Source organism: Lissotriton helveticus, chromosome 3_1, assembly GCF_964261635.1.
Source record: "Lissotriton helveticus chromosome 3_1, aLisHel1.1, whole genome shotgun sequence".
Classification (NCBI taxonomy): domain Eukaryota; kingdom Metazoa; phylum Chordata; class Amphibia; order Caudata; family Salamandridae; genus Lissotriton; species Lissotriton helveticus.
In genome coordinates, this window is record NC_136061.1 from 96,864,994 (window position 1) to 96,885,832 (window position 20,839).

Consider the following 20,839-nt stretch of genomic DNA (forward strand, 5'->3'; position numbering starts at 1 on the left):
TATTTTTGCAAGCAACTTTTTTTGTGCATATTAAAAATATATACAATATATACAATTAAATACACAGAATATGTTTAACACACTTAAAAACAAACCATTATAATCCACATCCACACTAAATCTTTCACACCACAAACAAACAATTAACATTCAGATACACGAAACTTCTAAGGTGTGGGCCAGTATTAAAATAAACGTTTCATTATATCATATAATGAACTCAACATTTGTCATTTATAATGTTTAGAAAAACAAAGTTTAGACAAAACAAACTGTATTGTATTTTGACTACATGTTTTAGTTATTTAGAGTTGACACTGGACCTACAATGTCGGTCGACGCGTTTCGAACCCCCCACTGCGGGGTTCTCCTCAGGACCAAAAACGGTTTCTTCAATCTCCTGTGCGAAGTGTAGTGCTAAATGCAGGTGTGGAAGTGTCCCCAAGGGTCTCCCACTTGTTTGAGGTTGGCTTTGGGTACCCGGTCTTTGCTTAGTGGTCGCGAAGCCGGGACTTGGCGGGGTGTGGAGGAAGGCGATTCGTAATTTCTGTTTTTCAGATTCCTCGAACTTATTCTTACACAAATTGGACCGCCACGAGTTCTCCCGCATGAAACGCCGATTGCTGTTGTTTCCGAATGAAACGATTTCCTGGTTCTGACAAGCGGTCATAGCCTGTACCGGTCTTAGCCATTGAAAAAGGTCCCTTCCCCTTTAAGAACTCATGCGATCACATGACCGCTTGTCAGAACCAGGAAATCGTCTCATTCGGAAACAACAGCAATCGGCGTTTCATGCGGGAGAACTCGTGGCGGTCCAATTTGTGTAAGAATAAGTTTGAGGAATCCGAAAAACAGAAATTACGAATCGCCTTCCTCCACACCCCGCCAAGTCCCGGCTTCGCGACTACTAAGCAAAGACCGGGTACCCAAAGCCAACATCAAACAAGTGGGAATTGGTACGAGTCCGGATAGGTTTGGAGGTGGTCATTAGTGTCCGCTCTGGGCGATCCTTTCAAAAGAAGCAACCGAGCTGAAACAGGAGTCATGATCTTGTGTACCCACCTCTACACACCAAGTATGTGCTCCCTTTCCATGGTAATGAGATAATGCATAGAAACCATATCACAGGCAAGAAGACCAACAACTTCCACCATCTTCTATTTTTAATTTTAAATTAAATAAGTGAGGCGAGCATCCCCGAAAAGAGGTTAAGAGAGCCGCTGGCTGCTGCTCTCGACAGGCGTAAGAGGACAAGGCGAATGAACACTGAGAAAATGAATACATGGGATATTGATTAAACACAATGTCTGTTTACCTGATGAAGGGAATCAGCGGATAAGTGCGTACACCAAAGTGACTCTCCATTTACAAGCCCCGGGGAAGGAAAGATATTGAACAATCAATACAAAGCCACTGCAGCTTGGAGAGGATGTCAGACAGCGCCCGCTCATCAGCAAAGAGAACATAGGAACGGATCCATGGAGCTGGTTAGACGCGGAGGCCTTGGGGTACGGCTGCCGTTCCTTCATCGCACTTGGCAAGATCAGCTGTAAATTTACAAGATGAAGATTTCCTGGTGGAGCCACCAGCTGCGTGCCCATGCCAAGGGTTGCCAGTGCCCAATGCAAAGGATCTGAGCTAGTCTTTTGAGTGTTGGGGCCCTTAGGGCCTGGTGTGAACATGTTCATGTTTAAAATGAATCCTACACTTTGCTATCCAAATCTGACTGAGGGTGTTCATATGTTGGGAAATAGTCCAAAAGGTACATTCAGTTTTCAACAAAGCTTCAAATATTAGATTGTAAGGTTGCTGCAGAAGACTTCCTCAGATAATGTTGTCACAAGCCACAGAAAGGAAGCTGTTCTTTTTTGGAGGTGGGAGGAAGGGCTGGAGAAGCAGACCAGCTCCAACCACACTCTTTTCCCCCATCTCCCCCGCGTCACCAACAGAAGAAACAAGCCAGGAGGCCAGGACTGTTGGTATTGTCAGGCTCCAGGCGTTCAGGGTGCCATTTCCTTGGTATTCAGGCTTTATTATGTTTATGCATTTGGGAAATGGAACAAAATTTTGAGCAAACAAGTTAAAGAAATGAAAATATCTCCATATTTTCCTTTAAATCTGTGAACTGCGATGAGAGACTGATAAGCTGTTTGCACCAATACAAATTCACAAATTCTCCGAAAAAACATATAGATTGTAAGGGTGCACAAAGAGACCACATAGGTGCATGTACTTAAACAACCTAATGCAGTTTTTATTTCTACTCAAAAGAGGTCCAGTATAGAAAAGTGCAAACATCCCAGCAGTGAAAGGGTTAATAGGTAGCTTTTGAAACCAGCAAGTCTTTCAGTCAGTGTAGCACACCCAGCGCTTACTGTCAAAATATTGCTTGGACTAAATTAAACTTTTGTTTCTTTAGCATGGTATAAAACAAACTTTTATTTACACTTTATTATGTTAATGTTCTCAGTTGGAATTTAAGGAGTCCAGGATAGTCGAGGTAGATGTTTGATAGTTCAGCTCACCAGAACTTTTTGATACACTGGTAAGAGTGTTAACAATCTTCAGGGTTGGCTTCAGGGCGGTGCGACAGCTGTGGCCACACCAGGCGCTTACCTTAGGGGGCGCTGTGTTTAGAAATGGCTATTGGTTTACAAGCACATGTTTCAGCATTTCCTGTGTGCCCAGCAGATTTCAGGCAACAACAAAAATGTCAAGATAACATTGGTGATAAATGTTCTTACTAGAGAGAGAGGTCGGAGTTTTGTCTAGTGGCAGTTTTCACTCATCATTAAGAGAACGCAGAGTGTTAATATGCCTGCTGCAAAGAATCTGTACCATGCAGATCACAGAAGTGTATTTTATGTGAATAGCTCAGTGGGTTACTGCTTTTGTCATAAAAATCCTTTGGTCACTTGCAGTTCATAAGTTTCAATCTTGAGATATCACAGTGACTGTAATCAAAGAGCTGCATGCCAACTGCATTCTACAGGTTAGGAAGTCATATTTTTCCCCCAGTCTTTCATTCTCTATTTCTAATGTTGCTGGAAAGGGTTAGTTTGGGTTGAAATACATTCTTATTAATAAGGCCGACCCCAATCATCACTTTAAAACAAATGAAATGCATGTGAGAGAGGGGTTATGGTTAAATAAGGGGCACCAGTGGAAGGTGGTAGTGAGGGAATCCTGCTACATTGGTTTGGGGGGCCGAAGTAGGTTCAATGCCAATTATTACACCCTGATTCTTTGCGAAAGGTAAGTATTGTTAAACATTAAATGACCAAAGGTGTCTTTGCCGACTGTAACACTGCTTTTTCTACATTTGGATTCCGGTCATTGGACTGCCTACCAGAGCCAATTACTGATGAGCAATGTTTAATCCAAAATCTGTTTTCACGGATTGAATAATTCCGCCAAGACCAACATTTCTTGTTGTTGGTATATGGGAGGAACTACAAGACTTAGGGCCAGATGTAGGTAAATACTATTTACCTATTCTTAAATACCGAATTTTACCGATTCGGTATATAAGAATAGGTAAATAGTATGTAGGTAATTTTTTGGTAAATTTTACCGAATCTGTAAAATTCGGTAATTACCGGGGTATTCCCCATTCATTCCTATGGGCCTGAAGGCCCATAGGAATGAATCAAAATTACCAATTCGGTAATTACCGAATCGGTAATAGGGGGTAGACCTACAATGGTGGCAGGGTGTCACATTGACACCCTTTTACACCACTGTATAGTGCATGGGTGTACATGTGGCACACATAATTGCCCAAGGGCATGTATGTCTGCCAAATGGCACTGTTAAAAAAACGGCTTTCATTATTTACCACCAGCTTGTAGTTGGTGGTAGCAAAAGATCTCATGGTCCACAGATGCCCCCGATACCTAGGGGTTCGGCTTTACCATACTCCCGCTGACATACATCTTCGAGGGCAATCACTGCAGGGCGCTTGCGGGCCTCCGTCTGACAGTTACCTTCTGGACCAGACTCCCACTGGCCCCGATAGGACGTATTGCCCTGGCTAAAATGGTGATGCTCCCCCGGCTCCTTTATCACTTCACCAACTTACCGGTAGTCCCGCCCAGGTCCTTCTTCCAGGACCTCAATTCCCTCCTGGGCACCCTAATTTGGGGCTCGGGACGACACAGGGTAGCCTTGAAAACCCTCCAGCTTCCCACCACCCAGGGGGGCCTCGGAGCCCCATCTTTCGAGTCCTACTTTCTAGCGGCTCAGCTCCAATGGCTGTCGTATTGGACGGCAGACCGGTACACACAAGAGACCACTACCCCAACGGGTAGGATCAAGTCACCGGAGCTGTCCCGTATACTTCTTCCGGGCACTAAACCGCGGCGCACATATCCTCTACAGGTCTCTGTGGCACGTCAATGTATGCTCCGGATCCACCGGATATCACCCAGGACAACCCCATACTCCCCATTGCTCCCGTTGATGGGCTGGCCCAGATCGGACTCATACTTCCCAGCCCCCATGCTCGCCGAGTGGACACGGTGCGGCATCACGGATATGGAGTCGCTCTTTGAGGAAGGTCAGTTTAAATCTTTCGATCGACTAGTCGCCGAATTCGATCTCCCTGCCGGTCAATTCCTTCGATATCGTCACCTCCTCGAATGTTTCCGTCCTTACCACAACCTCCAGACATGCGAACCGGACACGCATCCGGTTATACACGCAATCTTGCACATGGGTACGGGGCGACATCTGGTCACCTGGTTGTATAAAGCGATACGGGAACTCTCTAATGTTCCCCTAGTGTCCTTGCGCACCACCTGGGAAGAAGACATCGGGCGCCCGCTACACGACTCTGAATGGACCAAGGCGCTTGAAGCCCCAAAACGTACATCTCGGAACGCCCGTTTCAAGAACATCCAGTTTTATATCTTACACAGGGCGTACCTGACGCCGGCGCGGCTGCAGAAATTTTACCCCACCACTCACTTCCTCTGCCCCAGATGCCACTCCCCGACTGCAGATTTCCGTCACATGTTCTGGAGCTGCCCAGACCTCCACCCCCTATGGCGAATGGTACACGACACACTGAAAGACCTCACGGGCCTCACAACCCTAGACACCTGGGAATCCAGCGCGTTGGGCATTTTCCACATTCCGAAACAGCTCCCTGCACACAAGCGCTTTGTATCCCTGGCACTACTACTAGCAAAAATATGTATAGCTATGCACTGGCGATCATCAGAGGGACCCCCCACAGCAGCATGGACGGGGGCGGTGTGTAAGTGGGCGGCGGCGGAAGAGGACGCCCTGCGGGAGGAGGAGGCGAAGGGTGCCCGTAAAAACCACATTTCTATGGAATGGGCCGTGTTATTGCATCATTTCCGACAGCTGACGCGCCCCGATGATCCGAGCACTCCCACCCCCACGACTACATCCACCCCAGCAGACCCCTCCGCCCCCGCGAACCTACAGCCCCTAGACAATGCCTAATGCCGGACGTAGGCGACCCCTCAGTCCCACACATCTACCCTGCTCCCAGAGCGTCTGGCCCTATGCTCACTCTGACACGACACCCCCGCCTTCTGGCAACCCAGCCCACTGTAAGCGCGAACCCCTGACCCCTCGGACGCCCTGCCCCCATATCTTCTCAACATGCCCGTGCAAACGCCCAGATGCCCCTTCCCCTTGTTTTGTCTCCCCAGTTACTTGGCAACACCAAAGTATAGCCTCTGCAGACCCACACCAATGCTCCCCATGATGTTGATTCACATGCTTGTGCCCTTTCACCTCTTTTTGAATTTCTTTTTATCCTGCATTTTCCAGCATTTGTGATTACTTGAATGGTCTGTACTGCTCTAATAACGAAATTCCAATAAAAACAAGTTTAAAAAAAACTTGTAGTTGGTGGTAAATAACGAATCCTTACAAGTGAAAAGCACTCACTTGAGTGCTTCCTACATTAAGGATTCGGTAATCTACCGAATCAGTATTTAAGAATTCGGTAATTTACTGATTCCTTAAATTACCGATTCGGTAAATTACCGAATCCTTAATGTAGGCCTCTACATCCCAAATGCCTAAATTCTGTAATTTCGGCCGTTATCGACCGGTATTAGGCTTCCTACATCTGGCCCTTAGTATGTTTTACTAATAGATTTAAGCACAAATTAAGCCAGAAAAGTGTTAGAGATTACCCCTGTAGTACTCTGCATGTGAGAGGAGTAAAAAAGAGTGGGTGGAGGAATAGTCAATTTCTGTCAAAAACGCTTGGCTGACACCCAGGTAACTGAAGCCCAGACCCCCCACTAATAAATGAAATCTGGACAGGAGGACCCCATGAAGTTGTACAAATGTCACCTGATCCATGGTCTCTTTAATAGGTCTGATTATCCTCTCAAAATGCATTGCCAATGAAGAACAAAGCTGATCTGAAGGTATTATTTTATTATATTCGAATTTGGTGGGAGGTTGTTAAGTGCCATGTAAAATAGAGAATAGTTCTTGGTCGTATTAGAATCTGTTAAAGAAGGTTTTTTCCATCCTGGATCTTGATCTTGGTCTTCTACTTGGATCACCAACATCTTTTGACATGTGTCAGCTTTTTGTCTATCTTAAATTTTGTTGATATCAGTTGGTAGTGTATTATCTAAGGCAGCGTTCTCAAAAAGTTGGTCCTGGAGGGCTGGATCCATGCCAGATTTTTAGCATATTTCCATTTAGATAAATGTAATTGTCTTAAAAATCTGGCACGGATCCAGCCCTCCCGGACTGACTTTGGAGAACCCTGGCCTAAGGGAGTATTCGACCTTAAGATGTTTACTAGTTACAACTTGAAATTGGTCTAAGAGAAATGCGGTTCTGATTTACTTTGTCCAGTGTCCTTATTTGTGCAGCCTGTTTATTTAGACAAGAGGAAGTTAACTGTCGAGAAGAGAAAAATAAAGAAAAATAAAACATAATCAGAAACTAAATACCAAGGGACAAACGGGGAAAAAAGGGCAGAAAAATAGGATTAGATCTGTAATAGGGTGTAATCTGAGGGCAGAACAAAAAAAGTAAAACAGAAAATACATAACGATCTCCATTTTTTAAGTGCCTCATCTTTTCACTTAACATTTGCTTTGTATCTAGTCTTAGATTCTGCGGCATTCAGTATTATACAAGTAAAAAATTAAGTGAGATACCTTTCTCGGTAACATCTGCAGGATGTGTCGGGTGGTGGAAGAAAGAGACATGATGTGAAATCACAAATATGTAGTCTTGGTACTTGGGAGATAACGTCTATAAAACATCTTGGGCCAATGCACTTTCTTTTTTTTTTTGTTTTTGTTTTTACAAATAAAACACTGATCTGCCCCAACCCTACAAGCTTTGCATAGACACAAGCCTAAGGATAATGTAGTATAAATGATCACACAGGCGAAAGTTCCAGAAGTAATTTATTGTAGGAAGTAATCCCCAGCACAGAGGAGCACATAGGGAGCGTCCAGACAGTTCAGCGGCTCTCTCTCCTATGCCCCAAGCATCATCCTACGTCATAACATTCTAATTCTACACTACTAAAGTACGGGTCCTGGAGAAGGTCAATTCCAGATGAAACTAAACAATGAACAGATAAAGTATGTACAACAGATAAAGTCCCAGGTTTCTTGTAGCCTGGGTGCCTCTGCAGTCAGTGCTGGCGCATAAAGCATCCAGGCTCTTCACTGGGGTCAGAGGTCATTTGCTGCCTCCTCTGCCTCCTTCTCCTGTGTTGTAAGTAGATTAGGTAGGCAGCAGGACACGTCACAGATAGAACACTAATAGGTAGTATGAGAGGTTGAGAAGATAAAACACTAAGAAAGGACTACAGACACCAAGTAGTCATATTGAAGTAAGTATAAATATGTAATATCCTGCCTCCAGCCAGCCTCCTGTTGTGATTCTTTGCATTTTTCTGGGTAGCGTGACATGTCACAGTGGCTCTGACAATGTCTCACAATGCACCCTGAGACGGCAGACTCTTCTAGTAATGAGAGCTGCTGCCCTCCAGCCGAGGTGCCACACTACACTCCAAGCTGTGTGAAGAGTGAATGGGAGCCTGTCAGGAGGAATCTGAAACCACAACTGTGAAGGGAAGAAAACAATATATAGTGTAGAAACTGAGTGGCAGGAATGTGGGAGCGGACAGAGGTTTAAGAGGCTGTGGCTGAGTCACCACACTTCCAAAGGGGACTCTTCCCTTCTCATGATCTAAGACGTATTGGACACAGACAGCCACAACATCCAGCTGAGCACTCTTGTGGAGAGACAGGGCTGAATGGCAGGGTCCTTGGGGGAGTTTCCTCTATCAGACCAATTAAAACTAAACAGGAGCTCATCAGATCTGCCTCCAGTCGCCTATGGGGTACCTCAGGGGTCCATACTGCACCCAACTTTTTTTAACCTGTAATTGGAACCTTTAACCATAGTCCCAGGACAGCCACAACTCACCATTGTTATGCTGATGACTCACAGAGATACCTAAAAGTTTGTCTCTAGAAGACATACTCTTTCTAAACCAAACTCCACAGGACATGTGACCTTGACTGTCGTTCAACCCTATGAACCTGCTGAAAACAGAATTCCTCATAGTTTATCCCTGGACCAAGACTGGCTTGACTCATTAAATGTGCTAAACTGTAAACGCAACATTATTGAATGCACTAAATCTCTGTGGTTTACCCTCAACAAGAGTCTGAACCAGGAGTGGCTGGTAACCTTTGAAAGAGGTGGGGCTAGCGAAGTACCCCACCACTTCCCAAAAACCAAAGTATAATAACCCCTCCCTCCATTGGCTCACACTAAAACAACAAGCACCATAAACAAAAGCTAAAACTACGCTGACATGCATTACACTAACATTTGGAATAAATAAAATGAAATCAATTTGTTCTTACCCACGTGCTGCTCATCCCCCTCGATGTTCTACTGCAGTCTGTGGCACAAGTCGAAGAGCTTTCCTAACCAATCCAGACGCAGCTCTCATTGTATTAACCAGCATGAGAGAAGCATCAGGATTAGATGGAGTGTGTTGACTGGACGCTCCTTCAGGCCCTTGAGGTCTGTGCTTGCTCGCTACCCAGCTGTCTAAAATAGCTCCGCTTAGAGAGCTTCAAAGTGTGACAAACTGACAAGCGCACTTCACTTTGGAGAGTCGGGCCAGCCACTGCTCGAGGCCTCCATGCAGCCAATCAGCAGCAGCGGATACGCCCTGCATTTCTATCAGCTTGGGGCAGGCTGTAGCATGCATTTGTAAGAAATAAAATGGCAATTAAATAATTTCTTTGCCATTTTGCTATTCACATTTGCCACGTGCAACTCGCACTGGGCGTGGGGGGGTCAACGCTCCTCCTCCCTCATGCAGAAACTGCTGAAGGTCTGAACGTTCAGTTGCACATAAATTCTACAACAAAGAGCGTTCAACATCAACTCAGACTTTTCGGAAATATCAATCAATCAATAAGGGGAATTGTAAGAGGGCTACTCACTAGCAATGGTTTCAAGGCGCTGAGGGGGTGGGGGGTCCGCAGATCTGTTTAGCAGAAGAGACAGGTCTTGAGGGTCGTCCTGAAGGTGTTCAGAGAGGGGGCGCGTCTGATGTCTGCCGGTAGCCCATTCCAGGTATTGGCTGCAATATGAGGGAAGGAGCTTCCGCCTGCTCTGGCTCTGTGGATGCGCGAGGTTTTGGCCAGTGTGGGGTTAGAAGATCAAAAGTTTCTTTTGGGTTCATGGAAATTGATTCTGTTGTTGAGGTATTTGGGTCCGGTGTTTTGTAGGCATTTGTAGGCTTGAATGAGGATTTTGAAGGTGACTATTTTCTCCACAGGGAGCCAATGAAGTCTTGGTAGATGTTAGGTGATGTTTCGTGCCGGGAGATGCTGAGGACGTGTCTGGTGGTGGTGTTCTGTATTGTCTGGAGTTTGCGGAGTAGGGACTTTTTAATGCCGGCGTAGAGGGCGTTTCCATAGTCCAGTCTGCTGGCAATCAAACTGTTTACTTCTCAATCAGATTTAAAAAATAAATATGGTGCAATATTTAGTCATATGTTGACTCGGTCATGGTAATACACTACTTACCAGAATCTCTAAAACACCCCTAACTCCATCGAAGGCAACCCTTAATGCTGCACCGAGACAGCTATTTGAAAGTGTATAATGTTTACACATTTATTTACATGAATGGTTCTAGACAAAGAATACAGCGATTTCTATTCTATTTGAAATTCATTAAACATTTGTCAAAATATCGTGCAGATTCTTATTTTAAGTTGTGAAAAGAAATACATTCATTTCGAGCATGGCTCTAGAGATCTTAGATCTAAAACCATTCATGTAAATAAATGCGTAAACATTATACACTTTCAAATGTAGAGGCTATCATCCCCTCTAGTAAACCTTTTTGGAAATGTGATAATAGATAAAACAAAAATAAAAAATACATATTTTTGCATTTAATGGTGTATGTATTGAATATTGTGTATGCTTTTTAGGTCCCAAAGTTAACAAAAGGGGGAGAGAGAGAATTACCTTGAAATGGATTCGTTCTCCCTGAGTTAGTTTTATAAACAAAAGGAATCCATTTGGAAGTGGGAATGTAAATGTATGAAACTTATATAGCGCAGGACGTACCCTGGGGCATCTCCGCGCTTGCTTAGGGAACCCGTCCTGGTATTCCCCTGTGAGAAACCCCGGCAGGGTATCACAAGGTGAAAGCCAGGCATCCCACCGCGAGGGGCCAATGTGGAGATTAAGCAAGCTATTGCCCAGAGTCGCAGAGTGTGACCCCGTGAGTCGAGTAGGCACCGGAGCGAGAATTGTCGAGACCGTGGAATTTATGAGCCCAAGACCCACCGAGGCGGGGAATCGAACCCTGGTCCACGGTCGATCTCAGATTCCGGGTCTGCCGCCTCTAACCACTGAGCCACGCTTCTCCATGAGGTGTCCCTACAATGGTTGGGAACACACTAGTTGTTTTTGGGTACCCCTCACACACCAACAGGCCCCTTGGTGTCAAGCTTCATCATTGGGGTCCTCGCACCCCTCCTTGGGATGCGGCGTGCTGCGACCGACGGTTGCGTGCGAGCACTTATATTGGCTATGTGTGGTGTGGGTTGGTTGTCACGGACCAACGGAGCCGGCGTAAGGGGCAGCGAAGAGGGATTCTCCTCATAACTCGTAGCAAGGAAGCACGAGTAACCCCTACGTTTAAATGGTCTCATGGAGTAGTAAACTCCTAAACAAAACAGTCAGCTAAATAGCGGTTGTTCAGTAGGTACATTATCATTTCTGCACTTGTAAATTGCACTTTTTAGCATATAAAAAATCTGATGAAATAGAAAAACGTGAGTAAGGTGGGGATTTGTGTACCCCAGTCCTGAAGAAGGTGTTTTCACACCGAAACATGTTGACACACACATAGGAGGTGGTGCACATAGGTTACACCAATACCTCCTCTCTCACCTTTTATTAGTACCAGCCCGGGGGCCAATTAAAGTTTTTTTGCTACCCCACGAGCGAGGCACTTTTTAAACTCCACTCACTAACAAACCCCACCACAGCACTCACTTATAAAATCCCTCACCCACACCACACATAGCCAATATAAGTGCTCCCACGTAACCGTCGGTCGCAGCACGCCGCATCCCGTAGAGGGGTGCGAGGACCCCAATCCTAAATTGTTTTGATTTCAATTGCTTGATGCACCCTGATTTAGGAATTTACGTCAGGGGTACCCTTATTTTCTCAAACAAGGAAAGGAGCATCAACATCATTGGTTCTGGGTCAGACATCCATATCCACAACTCCTGGTCTTATGCAAACCATGAGACCTGGCTCTGATGTAATCTGATCTATGGTGAAGAGCTGTGTGCCACAGTCTGTGCCAGGGTGAGTGATCATCTTCTGGGCAGTGCCCACCATAATAATAATAATCCACATTTGTAAAGCGCAAAATCACCCGTAAGAGTCTCTAGGCGCTGGGGGCCGTCGGGAAGATTAAGCAAGCTATTGCCCAGAGTCACATGGTGCTGGGCTAACCTGCCGCCGGAGCCGGGGATCAAATCGTGATCCCCAGATTCCAGCATCAGTCACCCTGGCCGCGGCCCCACACCTCTCCTGCACCACACCATGAGCTTGGCCTCTACACACAACCGATCCTTCTCTGCTGGGCATGTAAGGTACTCAGCAGCCAAACTCTTCTAGGCAGGTCTTGGAGGCGCTAGGCACAGCTACAAGGCTGGGATGGCATTTGTTAAGGTAGCAGTGTCGCAGTAACTGAGATAGAAGGCAAAGCTCAGCCCAGTGCTTCACTGCAGGGATGCACAGTTCCCAGACATTGCAAGTGCTTGGAACTTTACAGGGAAGCCACTCATGCACAGTTCAAGCTTTTAAATGTTATAGAAATGATACCTGCCCACCCCCTCTCGATGCACTGTAGCATCACCTCAGCGATAAAGAGCTATTTGATGGCGCATGGACATCTTTCCGGAGACTTCCCGTCTTTCTTCTCTAGCTAGATGTTGGCCTTCTTCAGTCTCAACGGGATCCAAGCCCCCCTGGTCCTGGGATTGAACCCGGGCTTGCTGAGGTTTGTCTAATAGTTGATGCTCTTCCTATTGTTCCCTTTTCCTGGGTTGTTCACTGAACTAATAAAATACAAAAGAAAAGGAAACAAAGAAAGAGACAAAGAAAGAGGGGAAGGAAAGAAACAAAGAAAGAAAGAAAGAAAGGAAGAAAGAAAGAAAGAAAGAAAGAAAGAAAGAAAGAAAGAAAGACCGAATGGCATTCATTAGATCATGACAAATTGATGATTGATTGACAGAAGTATTCCTTCCTCAAGAATAAATTGAAAATGAATTTTTTTTAATTTATAGAGCACACGGCCACCTTCCACGGAGGTGTCGTCATGGCTCTAAGGCAGCAGAGACACACAGAGGCACATGAGAAGGACTAAGGGGCCTATTAGGATGGCGCACGGACCTGTGTCCGTCCGCCACCCCCGAGGTGGAGGGACCGTCCGCAGGGGCAGCGGCGGTCCCTCCGGTGTAATTAGGATGTGACCGCCACCCTGGCGGTCACATCCTGTATCTTTAACCTTGTGGCGGGTGCTGCTTGAAGCAGCACCCGCTGCAAGGTTAATGTTTAACATTTACATGCACACAGCAGCAGTCACCGCGCGGTGCCTGCCGCTTTGTGCTTGTAAATGCTGGGGGGGTACCATAGGTATCCCCTATGTGCACCCCTCACCCCCGACACCCTGGGGGCCTGAACGGGCCCCCAAACACCAAAGACCACATGCTTTTCCACGGCGGAAAAGCCGCCGTGGAAAAGCATGTGTCAATGCACATCCTAATTTGGCTGACGGTGTCTTGCAAACACCGCCACCAAATCGCCCTCTACACCCCGCGGATCAGCGGCGGACGGACCTGCCGTCTGCCGCTGGTCCCACCGTAATCCCACCGCCATCCTAATCTGGCGGTGGGTGATGTCTGTGGCCGCGGCGGTGAATCCGCATCCTCCAGGCCGGCGGTGGCTTCCACCGGCCCGGAGGATGCAGATTCACCGCCATCCTAATCGGCCCCTAAGTACGGTTGAAGAGCCAGGTTTTTAAGGCTCTCCTGAAGGCTGGTTCTGGTTCCGTCATTCGGAGATAAAGAGGCACAGTACTCCAGAACTTCGCGGTTCTGACCACAAATGCTCTGCCGCCTGTCCTGGCGAGGGATGAGCTGAAATTTTGAGGCCACCTCAAAAAGATATGTGGCTTTCTTCGCTTTTTCAATTCTTCACTTCACTCTGGTAAACAGTATTCAAACCTTCTACACCTGATTATGCATCTTAGATACATTCCCTTGAATTAAAAAAGAGAGGATTTTTGAAAAAGGAATTCTGCCAAAAGATGTAAACAAACACGCCTTTTATGATATTCCGTGACTGCCATGAATATCGATTCTGAGCTGACCCTGTACTACACGCTTACGAATATGGTCATAGTGCCCGAGGGGCACACACACTCACTATCATCTAGACGCAATTACGGTTTACAGTGTGCCCTGTGTGAATCAAATAAATATGTGAATTTATATTACATTTACAATTTATACATGCCTTGCCAAAGCCCAGAGATATACTTTTCATGTGATAAAGCATGAAAATGCAGGCAAGAACAAATGCTGTGGTATTGAGCTTGGCTCATTACTGAGTCTTGATGAAATATTGAAAAAAGCCTACTGCATTACAAAAAGAAAATACAAAAAAAAGAATTGGTTTCTGTACACAATCCATGCATGAGTTCAAAAACATGTCTTGCTTGAGCTTTGAGTGTATTTTTCAAATGGGAAATAGACCCACAATGCAGCGCTCCATAGGAGAAGATATGATACATCAAACAGCCGAGGTTGAAAGTAATCCTCCTCTTTGTAGAGCCAGGGTCCACACTCTTCATGTTTTAAAGAATTGATAACAATATGGAACACAGACCAATGCACTGCCAAGCCAGGCCTATTGAACGATATGGCTGCAATCTCACATTGCCAAACTAGAACCTTTTAGGGCTCGCCTGCACATCTCTTGTGAAATCGCTTGTATTTAATTTATCTTAAAAGCAGATGAACACAGTACTTCAGCAAAGTTCCTGGAGCCGAAGTACTGTGTTCATACGCTGTTGTGTGTAACTTTTTTTGCTTACTTTCCCTGACTGCCCCCTTAAAACCATTCTTTTGAAGATGTATCCGGCGCACATTATTATTATCCCATCACACATTTTGATTACTTTCTCTGGCTGTGCATTCTCTCGTGGAACCCGGCATGGCTTTCGCTTTTCACATTACACTGTAAACATCACATGTGTTGCTTTAGGCCACGTGCCACAGTCTAACCACAAATCATGGTCTAGACTTTAAGGATTGTTAAACTATGAGATAAGATCTCTTCTCACGGAAACCCCTTCCACCTTCTTACCCTGTGCCTTTAATCACTGATTATGACTGTTGAGCTCAACAAATGCTTAAGGCATTACACATTTGTACCAAGTACTATTCAGGCCCCAGGCAATTAATATTACATTGTGTTGCAAACATTTATCAATTTACAAAATATTACTTTGCTTACATACATATAAAAAAAATCACAAAAAACACAAAGGGGTTTATTTAGAAGCCCCTTGCTACACTTATGTCCTATCATTGCATCACTTCCAGTGACGCAGCGGCGGCGTAAACAATGCACCATGTTGTGTCCTATTTACAATGTGACGCATCTAGGAAGATATGTCACCTTGTAAACCATTGCGCCACATTATACCTGCGTCAGGTTAATGTATGCAGGGTGAGTGTTCCCATGCCAGAAAACCTCATAGAAGTGACGCAGAGAAATCCACTACAAGTACGCTACTGTGCCAAAACCGTACGCCTGCTTAAAGCAGGTGTGGGGAGTGACGCAGTGTAATAAGAATAGGCCTCCCCCATACATTTCTGGAGGTTTACAACACAACTTCAGTAATGCGTGGGTTTTACGCCGACAGAAAAGCCAGAATTTCTGATGCATCTGTCAGTCCTTGCGCCATGGTGTGCCATATTCTAAATACAGCACATCCATGGTGGTGCAAGGGTTTCTCTTGCAGGCGCAAGGAAACTAGCTCGTCGCTGCTTTAACGCAGCTAATGCAGCGATGTGTCAGTTTCTTGTAAATAAGCCGCAAAAAGAACACAAACCACTAACATTTACTAACAAAAAAAACAAAACCATTAACTGCAGCACTGGGAAATAATTACCTTTTCCTGTTGGCCTATTTTATTTTCCACAACTACCACCCGATTGAAAATGCTAACATACACACAACAAAAGTAAAAACATGCACCACCGTACTTGCTCCATTCTGCCCATTCATCATTTGAACATTGCAAATTTTCTTTACGCATCCATATGGTTTACTTACATGGAATAAAGGCTTACAATATACAGCATCCTATGCTTTTCACCTTACCTACTAGGGCCCAAATTTTCAAATGTATGCTTTCACGGCTATATTTAACTACTAAACAGGCGGCCACAAGTGCAGTTACCTTGCAGGTACTAAGGTCATGATTTCAATGGTGCAGCAGGTGCAGTGACACCGGGGCCCTAAGCTCTAGGAACCCCTTTAAACCCCAAATATCACAATATGTTACTCCTTAACAGGCAGTCACAAGAGCAATTACCTAACATGTAATAGGGTCATGTGTTAAGGGCACACCAGGTGCAGTGGCACCAGGCCCAAATGTTGCCACAACTCTAAACACACAATACTGCTATTAATTCATTCTATTACTTCCCTCTTTCATTTTTCAAAATTTTGCTATTAGTTACCCAAACTATATCACTAGTGACAGCACAATATATTGCCTTTTTGTACATAAACAAGTCATAACATTTTAACAGACTTTCTGTAACTTATATTGCACAACCACTCAGCAGCTTCTACAAAAAACTGTTTATTATTAATCATGTAGGCGAAACATAATGCATATACCAGTGCTTTTTTCTTTCAATAGACGAATATGAAAAAGTCCGTAGAGACTTATTACATCTGGCCTTCATGGACTTATTGTTAGCCATTGTTGGTGTCAACTGGCCCAAGATCTGGGAGATACTAGAACAAATAGGGTTGACTCCACTTGATTGACTTATTGTTGCATATTTAATAAAATGTATGAACAGATGTTAGGTTTGGGCCAGGAGGAGCTTGAATTGGTGAAACATATTAAAATAAGCTATTTTCAGGACATTTTCTTTTGCTACAAAATTTGGGTTTAAACAGTGTTGACTGTTTGCATAGCTAGAAATGTATCTTTTGCATCATATGGTCCTGGAATGTGGGGGTACCTGGATGTGATTACTTTGCAGAGTGAATAAAATTGTCCTTTGAGGTGTTTGATGGACCAGTCTTCTGCCTTTCTTTTGACCTTAAATCCATGGAAGATAATGTTACTTTGGATATCTGTACGGATTATCCGAGTCACCATATTAAATTCCCAACATTTAGCACATTGTCTTTAGCTTGAAAATGATGTAGGAAATTCATGGCTACAATATGAAGAAACTACTTGTGATGACCCAGGTCTTAAAGAATTATTCAGAGCTCGCTAAGGTTGTGGCCAGCCTCCTTCTTCCACTCACACAAGGCCTTGTGTTACCAGATCACGCGGGCTTTGTCCCTGGCCAATCTACGGCACACAGTCTTTGTACCTTCTTTGCAGCCTTGTATCTGCTTTGGTTGGATGAGAGGGCAGCAGCAGTATTTTTAGACTCCTAGGAATGGGACTTCATGTATGCTGTTCTAAGAAGAATGCCGCTAGGAGAACACTTGCTGAGCTGTATCTCTCTATTTTATACGTACAACATTGCCAGGGTCAGTGGTATCATGGCTGATCCCTTCCCTATAACAAGCTGCACCCGACAGGGCTTCCTGCTTTCTCCACTGCTACATGCGTTGCCCTTGGAACTGCCGGCCTGCATAATTTACTAACCCCTTTAACGCGGGATACGTTTTGCAGGTTCATGCAGCAGAGTTTCCCTTTCGCTGATGATATACTGCTCTACCTCCTTGACCCTGAGATCAGTCTGTCCCATGCGTCGTAGGAAGTTCTGGTCCTTGGTACCATTTTAGGCCTTAGCCTGGACAGAGATAAATCCACCATCTTCTCACTAACAAATGGCGCCATGAGATTTAGGATGGAGTTTCTCCTCCTGTGGAAGGAGAAACTCATTCGATACTTGGGTATCAGAGTGCACCGTCGGGCAGAGGTCGTGTTCAGGTACAGCACTGTCCAGTATATTGGACCTAGTAAAGAAACGGATCAATGTGACTCTCTTCTTGACCAGGCGCATTGAACTTATGAAAACGATAGACCTCCCTAGATTCCTTTACTTGATCATGAACAGCCTTTTAGTACATCACAGGCTTCTTTTGACGACCTCAAATCTGGAATGATCTCAAGTGGGATTGTGTTGTTGCATTTCAGTGTCACCTCTCTTTGCTTGTGTAGAGTTAGAAATAAAATACTACCTTTTCTTATAAAAGCAAGAATTTGGCTGGACATTGATTTATTGTTTGTGCTGTTTGCACGTTCAGTTAAGAGTCGTGCTCACTGACCTGAATCTACATCCCCCAAGGGAGCCTTGACTCTCGACCACAGCTACCACAGAGACTCAAGTGCAGAAGGGGTACTTGGCCCAGTTGAGCGAAATCCATAGTAGGTTGGACCCTGGGACATAAGGAGTAAAAGGTCTCATCCATCACAGTTGGGCCCAGTAGCTCCTGCTTGCCCCGTGGCCCTCTGAAAGGGGTTCTGACACTGAGGTACCAGGTATCGCCAGTGGCGGCTGTTACATACAAAAAGTGGAGGGACGGGAAAAGGGGGTATGTGGGTTAGCGTGAGCGAGCATGGGGGAGGAAGATTAACAATAATAATAAAGAATAAAAAGTTGAACTTACCTGCTACCTGCTACCGGCCGCATCGCGTTTTGCGCCCTGGTGCTGGGACTTCCTTGTCCCAGCAGACACTGTGAATACGTCACAGACTCCCTGCCCAATTGTCGCACTGCAGAGCAGCACAGGGATTGGTCTGAGCGGGCTCGAAAGTCGCACTGCTCAGTTCAGGGAGTCTGTGGGGTTTCTCTAACCCGGCTGTTCAGTACAGTCTGGTTAGAGAAACCTAAGTGTGCATGTGTATTTTGGTCGGACTGAGACGGCCGGCCAAACACACCTTAGCCCTTAGGGAGTACATGTAGCACTCCTCCTCCCTTCTCCTATAACTTGGCCCCACCCCGCCCTGCACACTCTGGCTGAGCCAGTGGTTTTAAAACAAAACAATATTGAAATATTTTTTAATTTTTTGCTGCTAGCTGCGAGTCAGTGGGGTGATGCTCCTCCGCCATTGCTGGGGAGCTGCTTCTGGGTATAGCGGGGTTAACATAGTGGACCTGTTCGACCATTTGTTGCAGAATTCTGGCTATTGCACACATTTTTGCACATAGGCATACATTTAATTTGACTGCTATATTCCTTACTATCTAAAGATCAATATTCCATTCTTATTCCATACATAAAGAAATGTAGTGTAGTTCCTATTATCCCAATAGGCTCTGCGCATTGGAATAATACCTTCAATAGTATAGGCCTAGACCAGACGTTAACTAGGTCTTCTACTGTCGATATTAGACTTAAAGTTTTGGGTTTGCCAGCTAGCTCAGAGTTCACTAGAAACTTTCTCGAATAGGCAAGGAGGAGTTGAACCTCCCTGGATAGACAAGAAGGGATTTAGTTTCTGACAACCATAGAACATGACAACTTTGCTCTCCCCTAATCAAGAGTGTATCTCTAGAGTCGTGTGAAAACAAAAGGCAACTTATTTTACTCAGTCAGTACGTGCATTCTTAGTCTCACCAGATTGTAGAGAAAAGGAAGAGACGGGCGTGTTCAATAAAAGATGGTATTTATTGATCAGTCTCTTTTCTCATACAAGAGAAATGGATCGATATTATCGCAATACTTATGGTTAAGTAAAGTGCATACAATAAAAGCAGAAGTATAAAATAATACTGTAAAAACATTTATATGGTTTCTAAGCCATATGGTGTTTTAAAATGAATAAAATAGATACATTTATATATACATTTGACTAATCGTACTCAACTGGTGTTTCTAACTACGCCTACCCCAATGTACCTGACCTAAGCCTAATACGTGGGCGGGAATAGAAAGTAACAGTTTAAGTTAAGTTTGTTTTGCCAAGTGACTGACTAAAGAATTCTCTGCGAGGGGTTATTCAGTTCTGTACCTGGAATCTAGGATGAATGAGGGATGGTATCTCTCGTCTCTGGTCTCGATATTCCAGGCTGCCTGCGAAGGCTACCCGGAAGCGCCGGAGCTGGATTTCTCGGCAGGAGAAAGCAGCGTCTCGTTCTCAGCGCGTCAGGAAGGCGGGGCTGCGCCAGCGGGGTCTGCTCTGCTCTGGGCTTCGGCAAGTCTGGCTGCTCCGATCTCGTCACCACCGCGTGTGTTTGCTTAAGGCAATACCGGTAATATTTATACCTGTAAGGTGCCGAGATTGACGTAAGGATGGACATAGATACGTCAATAAGTATGTCATACGACTTGGTCGTTAGCACATTCTTTTGCTGAAGTTCTCGGTGAAATCAAAACAATGGCCGCAGGGTTATTCCCAGGTTGTCATAGGTTTGATTTGTTTTGAGAACTCCGTATGCCTTATCAGGGGCTGGAGGAATATTGCTTGTCTAATTAGATGGCAAGCGTTATGACCTAATCAGATAACACGTTCCTGTGCCGTGGTGTGGCTTAATCAGATAACGGTTTCTGCGTCATGGGATGGCTGCTAGTTAACTTGTTAACCAGAACAGGGTCAGGAATAGGGGGATCGATACAGAACCTATAGGAATACATCACACCCACTCCACGCTAACTATGGCCATGTTTACGAATCTAGGCATAGTAAAACATACTGTAGAGCATCGTGTATACCTTACCACCCCAAAATACATAGAATGCATTTCGAAATTATGTAATATACGGAAAAAACAGTCATATATACTATATGCACTCAAGCTGTAGAATAATGCTAAAGTAATCACGCATATGTATACATTATTACTATTTGAATATGAGAATTACACATGAAATGGCTCTTAATACAGAAGAAAAGTTCGAGACCATTTCATCACAGAATAAAAATAATTATGAACATACCAGCGGGCAGCTAATGTCTATAAAGTTTCCGAAAATAGAAATTTTAGTTCTCTAAGAATAGTTCTTACTTTAAGCAGAAGATAAGTGTCCCGAAAAAT